This window comes from Bufo bufo, chromosome 1 (assembly GCF_905171765.1).
Source record: "Bufo bufo chromosome 1, aBufBuf1.1, whole genome shotgun sequence".
In the NCBI taxonomy this organism is placed as follows: Eukaryota; Metazoa; Chordata; class Amphibia; order Anura; family Bufonidae; genus Bufo; species Bufo bufo.
The window spans coordinates 150,621,302-150,629,324 of record NC_053389.1 but is presented as its reverse complement, the minus strand read 5'-3'; positions in this window follow the sequence as shown (position 1 = coordinate 150,629,324).

Sequence of the window (8,023 nt, the reverse complement as noted above, 5' to 3'; positions counted from 1 at the left end):
CAATCGAGGGTTGCTCACTGTATTGGAGAACCCTGGGCAGGCATGCGGCAGTGAAGGAGAGGTAGACACAGTTCCTCTGGGGCACGCTCGGTATGTAGGGACCAGGCCTGATGGTGGAGTGAGGTGCCCTGGATGTTACAGGTATTTTGAGTGCCTGGGGCAAGGTCCCTTTTGGATTCGTGATGCCAGTGCCTGTAACGGTGGCACACCGATTTATAGTTGGAATAAGTGAGGTACACAGGTGGTATAGTGAACCAAACGTTGCTTTACTGAACAGTCCAACTTTGTACATACAGATGGTAATACAGTCCTTTAGATCACAAGCTTCACAAGCAGGCTTATTTCACAAGATGGCAGGTATTGATTATGCAAGATACTCAGAGGGTAAATCCACAATGCACTCAGAATCAGGTTGTACCTTTCCTCAGAAATAGCGTACACTGTCCTTTCTAGAACTCCTGTCTGGTTTCAATCCCAAGGCCCGGATGCCTAAATGGTGGCTTAAATCCTTGGTATATATATATATCTTCCTCTCGTATTAAATCCTTGCTTTGCTTCCTATATAGCATCTGCCCATCAGTGTTACTTATCTTTGCTTGTAATATCCTGACTGGTCTTGATAATGACTGTGGGTTTCTCCCAGGAGGTTCTGTCCTGCAACTGGGGTGTCTCTACTGAGCTAATCCTAGCCTCAGGAGCTTCAGGTGGACGAAGTAACTCCTCTAGTCCCCTGGAATGAACTAACTTCCCCTGTCTGGGCCTACCTATATATGACCAGGGCTCTCTGGCTCCCTCTAACGCCCGGGAGGCTAAACGGCACCCTGACAGGCCTGACACCCAGCTGACACAGGGAAAATGCATACATATGACATTAAATGCAATTAAGACACATTAACCCCTTTTGTGCAGTGCCCACCTTTACCTAGTGGGACACTACAGTATTATCTTTAAAATAGCAATAACGGATCCGATATGAACAACATTGAAAATCAATCCAGCACCATTGACTTGCATTGTGTGTCATGCCATTTTGCTCTTGATCCCATGACGGAAAGAAAACCGCAGCATGCTACGGTTTTCTCTCCGGTTTGGGAACGCAACCATATGGAACCAAATGCATTTTGGAGCATTCCGTTCTGTTCAGTTCAGTTTTGTCCCCATTGACAATGAATGGGGACCAAACGGAAGCATTTTTCTCCTATGACAGATCTCAATACTGGAAAACTTAAATGCTAGTGTGAAAGTAACCATACAGAGGCATACACAGTGTTGTGGAACTTCTCAATCTCCAGCAAGGATTTGACAGTCAGCTTCTTTCTAACGGCTCATGCACACGACTGTTGTTTTACGGTCCGCAAATTGCGGATCCACAAAACACGGATACTGGCTGTGTGCATTCCACATTTTGCGGAATGGAACAGCTGGCCCCTAATAGAACAGTCCTATCCTTGTCTGTAATGTGGACAATAATAGAATTTTTTTTTTTTTTTGCGGAACGGACATACGGACACGGAACACACACTGAGTCATTTCAATTTTTTGCAGCCCTATTGAATTGAATGGTTCCGCATACAGGTGCAAAAAAACGGACACGAACAAAAAATATGTTTGTGTGCATGAGCCCTAAATTAAAGAAGTTTATTATTAGTTCTACAATGTTCTGGTCAAAGCAGAACAGAACACAACGTACAAAGAGAATAGTCATCATTTTATTGCAAAATTATACATGACAAAAATCAGCTTCATCCAATCATTATCTAACAGGTCATGTCCTCTCGTACGTCTTCCCCTTTAGGCCCCTTGCAGACAAGCATGTCCGGATTAGGTCCGGATGCGTTGCGAATGCGTTCAGTGAAAATGCGTAATTTCACAGGCAAAGTCATTCAGTTTTGCCTTCGATCGCGTTCAGTTGTTCCGTTTTTTATCCCGCGGGTGCAATGCGTTTAAAAGCGTTTTGCACGCGCGTGATAAAAAAAAAAATGTATACAAACAACATCTCTTAGCAACCATCCGTGAAAAACGCATCACATCCGCACTTGCTTGCGGATGCGATTTTCACGCAGCTACATTCACTTCTATGGGGCCAGCGTTGCGTGAAAATCGCAGAATATAGAACATGCTGCGATTTTCACACAATGCACAAGTGATGCGTGAAAACCAACGCACATGTAGACAGCCCCATTGAAATGAATGGGTCCGGATTCCATGCAGGCACAATGCGTTCGCATCACGCATTGCACCCGCGCGGAATACTCACTCGTGTGAAAGGGGCCTTAGGCCCCTTGCAGACGAGCGTACCGCATTAAGTCCGAATGCGTTGCGGGCGGCTTCAGGGAAACCGGCGTGAGTTCTCACGCAATTTGTCTGCGATTGCATTGTGTTGTTCAGTTTTTTCAGCGCGAGTACAAAGCGTTTTAATGCGTTTTGCATGTGCATGATAAAAAACGGAATGTTGGTACCCAGACCCGAATCCGGACTTCTTCACTGAAGTTTGGGTTCTGTGTTCTGTAGATTTTATTATTTTCCCTTATAACATGGTTAGAATGGAAAATAACAGCTTTCTGAATACAGAATGCTTAGTACAATGTCACCTCATCCACTTGATCATGCAGCCGATCTTCTTTCTTCTTCCTGCAAAAGGACCTGCGCTGACGTCATCGCGCTCACCATATCAGCACAGGTCCTGCTGAATGAAGATAGAAGAACCTTCTATCTTCTACCTTCTTTCTATAGAAGAACCATTTTACTAAGCATTCTGTAATTAAGAATGCTATTATTTTCCATTATAACCATGTTATAATGGAAAATAATAAAGTAAATGGAGTTTAATTGTCTCTTGGAGCTCATCCCTATTTATTAACATCATCTCCTTAGCAACCATACGTGAAAATCGCATTGCATCCGCACTTGCTTGCGGATGCTTGCGATTTTCGCGTAGCCCCATTCACTTCTATGGGGCCTGCGTTGCGTGAAAAACGCAGAATATGCGTGAAAAACATCGCTCATGCGCACAGCCCCACTGAAATGAAAGGGGCAGGATTCAGTGCGGGTGCAATGCGTTCACGTCACGCATTGCACTTGTGCGGAAAACTCGCCTTAGAGTAAATCTTTTATCCAATAATATTCTCACACCGCAATTTGCTAATCATTAGGAAAGGATGATCGATAATGTTCTGAGAGATGTCCTTTCAGAGGTTAAGTTGACCACAACCTTATTTGAACTATTATATTTACCATTTTTTTCTAGCTTCTATGTACTTAGGCCTCTTTCACACGCGCGAGTCTAATGCGTGACGTGAACGCAATTGCACCCGCACTGAATCCGGACCCCTTCATTTCAATGAGTCTGTGTACATGAGCGTTTTTTTTATGCATGTTCTATATTCTGCGTTTTTCACGCAGTCCTGGCCCCATAGAAGTTAATGGGGCTTCAGTGAAAAACGCATTGCACCTGTGCGGAAAAAACGGAACAACTGAACGCAATCGCAGACAAAACTGACTGAACTTGTCTGCAAAATGGTGCGAGTTTCACTGAATTCATCCGGACGTAATCCGTCACGCTCGTGTGAAAGAGGCCTAAAGGTTAATTCTGAACACACCTTATTGCAAAAACAGACTCTAGGAATCAACCATACTTTCCACAGTCTCTACATTGTATGTTAGCTAAATCTAAGAGTAATATCAGATGACAGTTTTTCTAATTAAGTTTATTATACTTTATTAATTTCCTTATCACACAGATCTCATAGGGCCCCATAAAACTTAGTAGGGCCTCCATGCACCACTAATTTCCCAGTAGGCATGTGTCAGACACTCCTAAGCAATTTGAAAAGCAAAGCACAACACCCTGGATTTCTGACAAATGAATGATTTTTTTTTTATTAAGCAGAAGCAATTTTAATTAAAAAAATATATAAAATTAATTTAAAAAAGTCAAACTAGGAACTGGTGCTTCAAAAATAGGGCGTTTATTCTCAGTATATTTACACCAGACAACTGGTATAATACATAGATTATCTCCTGCGTCACTTCACATATTACAGAACTGTCTGCCTGCAGCCACCACTAGGGGGAGCTCAGAGCATAGCAGTTTATACAGTTACCATTTTCTGCAGAGGAAGCTGTAATCACCTGTTTGCACTAAGCTCTCCTAGTGGTGACTGCATGAGAATGGAGTGTTTAAGGCCTCTTTCACACGGGCATCGCGTGTGAGGGCCGGATAGGATGCGGGTGCGTCGCGGGAAAATGCGCGATTTTTCCGCACGAGTGCAAAGCGTTTTAATGCGTTTTGCTCACGCGTGAGAAAAATCTGCATGTTTGGTACCCAGACCCGAACCCGGACTTCTTCACTGAAGTTCGGGTTTGGGATCAGTGTTCTGTAGATTTTATTATTTTCCCTTATAACATGGTTATAAGGGAAAATGATAGCATTCGTAATACAGAATGCTAAGTAAAATGTCCATTGAGGGGTTAAAAATAATAAAAATACGCAACCAAGTAGATCGGGTGAGTTAAATTTGTTTATTATTTTTTAACCCCTCCATCCATAATTTACTTAGCATTCTGTATTAAGAATGCTATTATTTTCCCTTATAACCATGTTATAAGGGAAAATAATAAAGATCGGGTCCCCATCCCGATCGTCCCCGATCATCTACTTAGCAACCATGCGTGAAAATCACACCGCATCCACACTTGCTTGCGGATGCTTGCAATTTTCATGCAGGCCCATTCACTTCTATGGGGCCTGCGTTGCGTGATAAACACACAATACAGAGCATGGTGCGATTTACACGCAACGCATAAGTGATGCGTGAAAATCACTGCTCATGTGCACAGCCCCATAGAAATGAATGGGTGAGGATTCAGTGCGGGTGCAATCCGTTCACCTCACGCATCGCATCCGCAAAGAAAATCTCGCCCGTGTGGAAGAGGCCTAAGAGAGAGTTTAAGCGCAGGCCCCCTTCTCCTCCTAGGCTCCATAGTAGTTGCGTGGTCTGCCTGCATGGAGAGGAAAGGAGATGGCAAGTTACTGAGCATGTGAGTCCACCACTGTAGGAAAGAGAAGGTGAACCAGTCCAAAAGGATAAACAGTAGGGGGCGCCACCAGAGAAGAAAATGTAATATACATTAAAAAAATATTTATTTATTTTTATTGCTGTGCATTGCAATATTACTGCATTTGAAATGCTCCTTTCACTGCATAGTAATACTTATAGATGGGGGTGCAGAGTCCTGAAACACACTGCTTAATGCTGTGATCGTGTTTCATGTAAGTTGTGCTTGTATAGGAGTTCCAATAAAGTTGCATAGGGAGGGGGAGGTTCTAACAAGCCTCCCAGGGCTGACTCCGCCCTGTCAGAGTACAGAGGAGAAGGAGAAGAAGGTCAGTGTGTGTGATGTCTGAGGACAAAACTGCACCTCAGCAGCCATTTTGGAGAGTTATAAAAACTCCAGAGTTAGTTCCATGCCTCAGCCCATAGAAGGGAAAGATTACAGAAGAACCAGACAACTCAGAGGGGGAGTGAGAATATTGGTAAAGGAAGGTAACTGTCGTTTATCAGGCTCTAGTCTCCTAGCTACAAGCTGCCCACCATAACTAAGGACAGAAAGGCCATCTGTCAGAATATAGTATTCCTAGAAGGGATACAGAGGTATATGATTATACAGTGCAGCAGACATAGTACATCCCTCCAGCCTGGAGAAACAAGGGAGAAAGATTGATTGTCATAGAAAACTGCCCCTTATGCAACTTCTGGGAACTAATCTGAATCACTGTAAAAGCTGCTTTGCTGTAAATGACTTTTGCATACATTGATGACCTTTGGATCAGCTTCAGTAAAGTACTGGGAGTTTGTTAAGAAACTTGGTCTCCTTATTTCACATCATCTCCTAATTGCACCTCACGGTGCTGGCATCACGAACACAGGGGCCCAGCCACCAAAGCACCCTAAGCATACCCATTACCATCAAGGGCACCTCAACTTCCATCTGGCTGGTGTTCCCTGCAATAGAGAGTGCCCCGGAGGATTTAGTGCTGTCTTCCTCGTCACTGCACGCCGACCCAGGGAGCTGCAAAATCGTGAGTACAACTACTACCTCCATCAGCCCACCGTGCACTCACATATTGCCCCTGGGGTCCGGTTCGCTGCAGGGGTCCCACCTCTGAAAATGGGAGTTCTCTGACCCCGGTCTGAGTCCAGTTGGAGATCACTGGTTGTATCAATGATGGTTGGGATCTGAAGGCTGGAACCCAGCTGATCCTAAGAACTCAGATGTGTAGTCCATGAATTTGTGACTCTCACTGAAGGCAATGCATGCTGTAGAACCGGCCGGGGTCGCGCTTGTGTTTCCAAATGTCTCATAGACATTAATGATGAGTTACTGGGACCAGGAATCCTCACAATCTGCAGGTGGCCCAGAGGTTGGACAGCCACGTGTCAGACAATTATCATGTACCCCTTTAAAGGAAGTAAGAGTTCTCATCTCTGTCTAACAATCTAAGCTATCCACAAACCTTTCAATGTCTCATGAGCTTTGTATTTACTTCTCCAGGTATTCTTCACCGGGTCCATTCAGTAAAAGCGGCTCAACCCTATACAACCAGTCATATAGCCCGGTAGGGTTGCTGACGCTGATTAAAACAATACCTGTCTTTCATCTATTGTTGTGGAGAAATCGGAAGTTTTCTAAATAAGCTAATGAGCTATTGGAGCACCAGGGGGTGGGCTTATGACGCCCCTCTCCTTCAAATCACGCCCCCTCCCTTTAGATTGACAGCCTTTGCACCCGCTGTCTAGAACCTGGAGTCGGCTTGAATCCGTTCTAGATAGTTGGTGCGCAGGCGCGAGATCTCTGGTCTAGCGCTGTCAATCTAAAGGAAGGGGGGGGGACGGGTTATGAAGGAGAGGGGTGTCAGTATGGAGCACCAGGGATGTTGCTGGAGCGGTGCTCAAACCACATAAGCCCGCCTCCTGGTGCTCCAATAACTCATTAGCATATTTATAAAACTTTAAATTTCTCCACAACACTACTACCTATAGATAAAAGACAGGTATTGTTTTATTCAGCGCCAGCAACCGTACCGGGCTATATGCCTTGTTGTATAGGGTTAATCTGGGTGACAGAGTCATTGTGTTTCTGAAGAATCCACTGCAATGTGTATGTGGCATCACTTTCCAGCTTCCTGCCGGGTAGCGGAGGAGGACTCTGCAGTCTATGGAGATACTAATATGAGTGCGCTCCTGAGGGATAGGACACAGACTCATTGTTACAAACTCAATAGCAAAAAACATGTATAAAACAGGCAAACAGAATGGGAGGTTGTACAAGTAACGGTGCCGGCCGTATGCAATCTTTGGGGCACATTTCTAAAAAGTGGTGTTTTAGGCTCAGCTTTATGTTGGTGAAAATTGGCGCAGGTTTAATCACATGTGCCATGTTCACAGGAGGAACGTCTGGTTCTTTGTAAGTAAAACTTAAAGGGGTATTCTGATTATATCAAGTTATAACTGACTTATATTCCGACTGCTGGGATCAGGTATGTCTTGCAGTCCCATAGACGTGGATGGAGCTGCAGTGCGCATTGCCGGCTGCTCCATTCATTTTGGGGTCCCACACAGGGCCGCCTATTTTTGTGATCATTGGGAACCCACTGGTTGGACCCCAAGTGATCTAATATGTATCCCCCTATACTCTGCATAGGGGACAACCTTATATAACCAGAATACCCCCGTTAACCATCATATGTTGAAAAGTTCTGCAACTTTCTAATATACTTGGTTTTTCGATTCCTCTGCGTTTTCAATATCCCTGCCTGTTGTCAATGAATGAATCTGAGGCCTCATGTACATAGCCGTATTATAGATCTGTGTCAGGTGTAATTGTCATAAAGGAATTATAAGGAATCTACAAGGAAAGCATTTCTACAATGTGAAAATGTTCTACAATGTGTCTGTGCAGGAAACATGTAGACTGTCTTAGGCTACATGCACACGACCGTTGTGCGTTTTGCGGTCTGCAA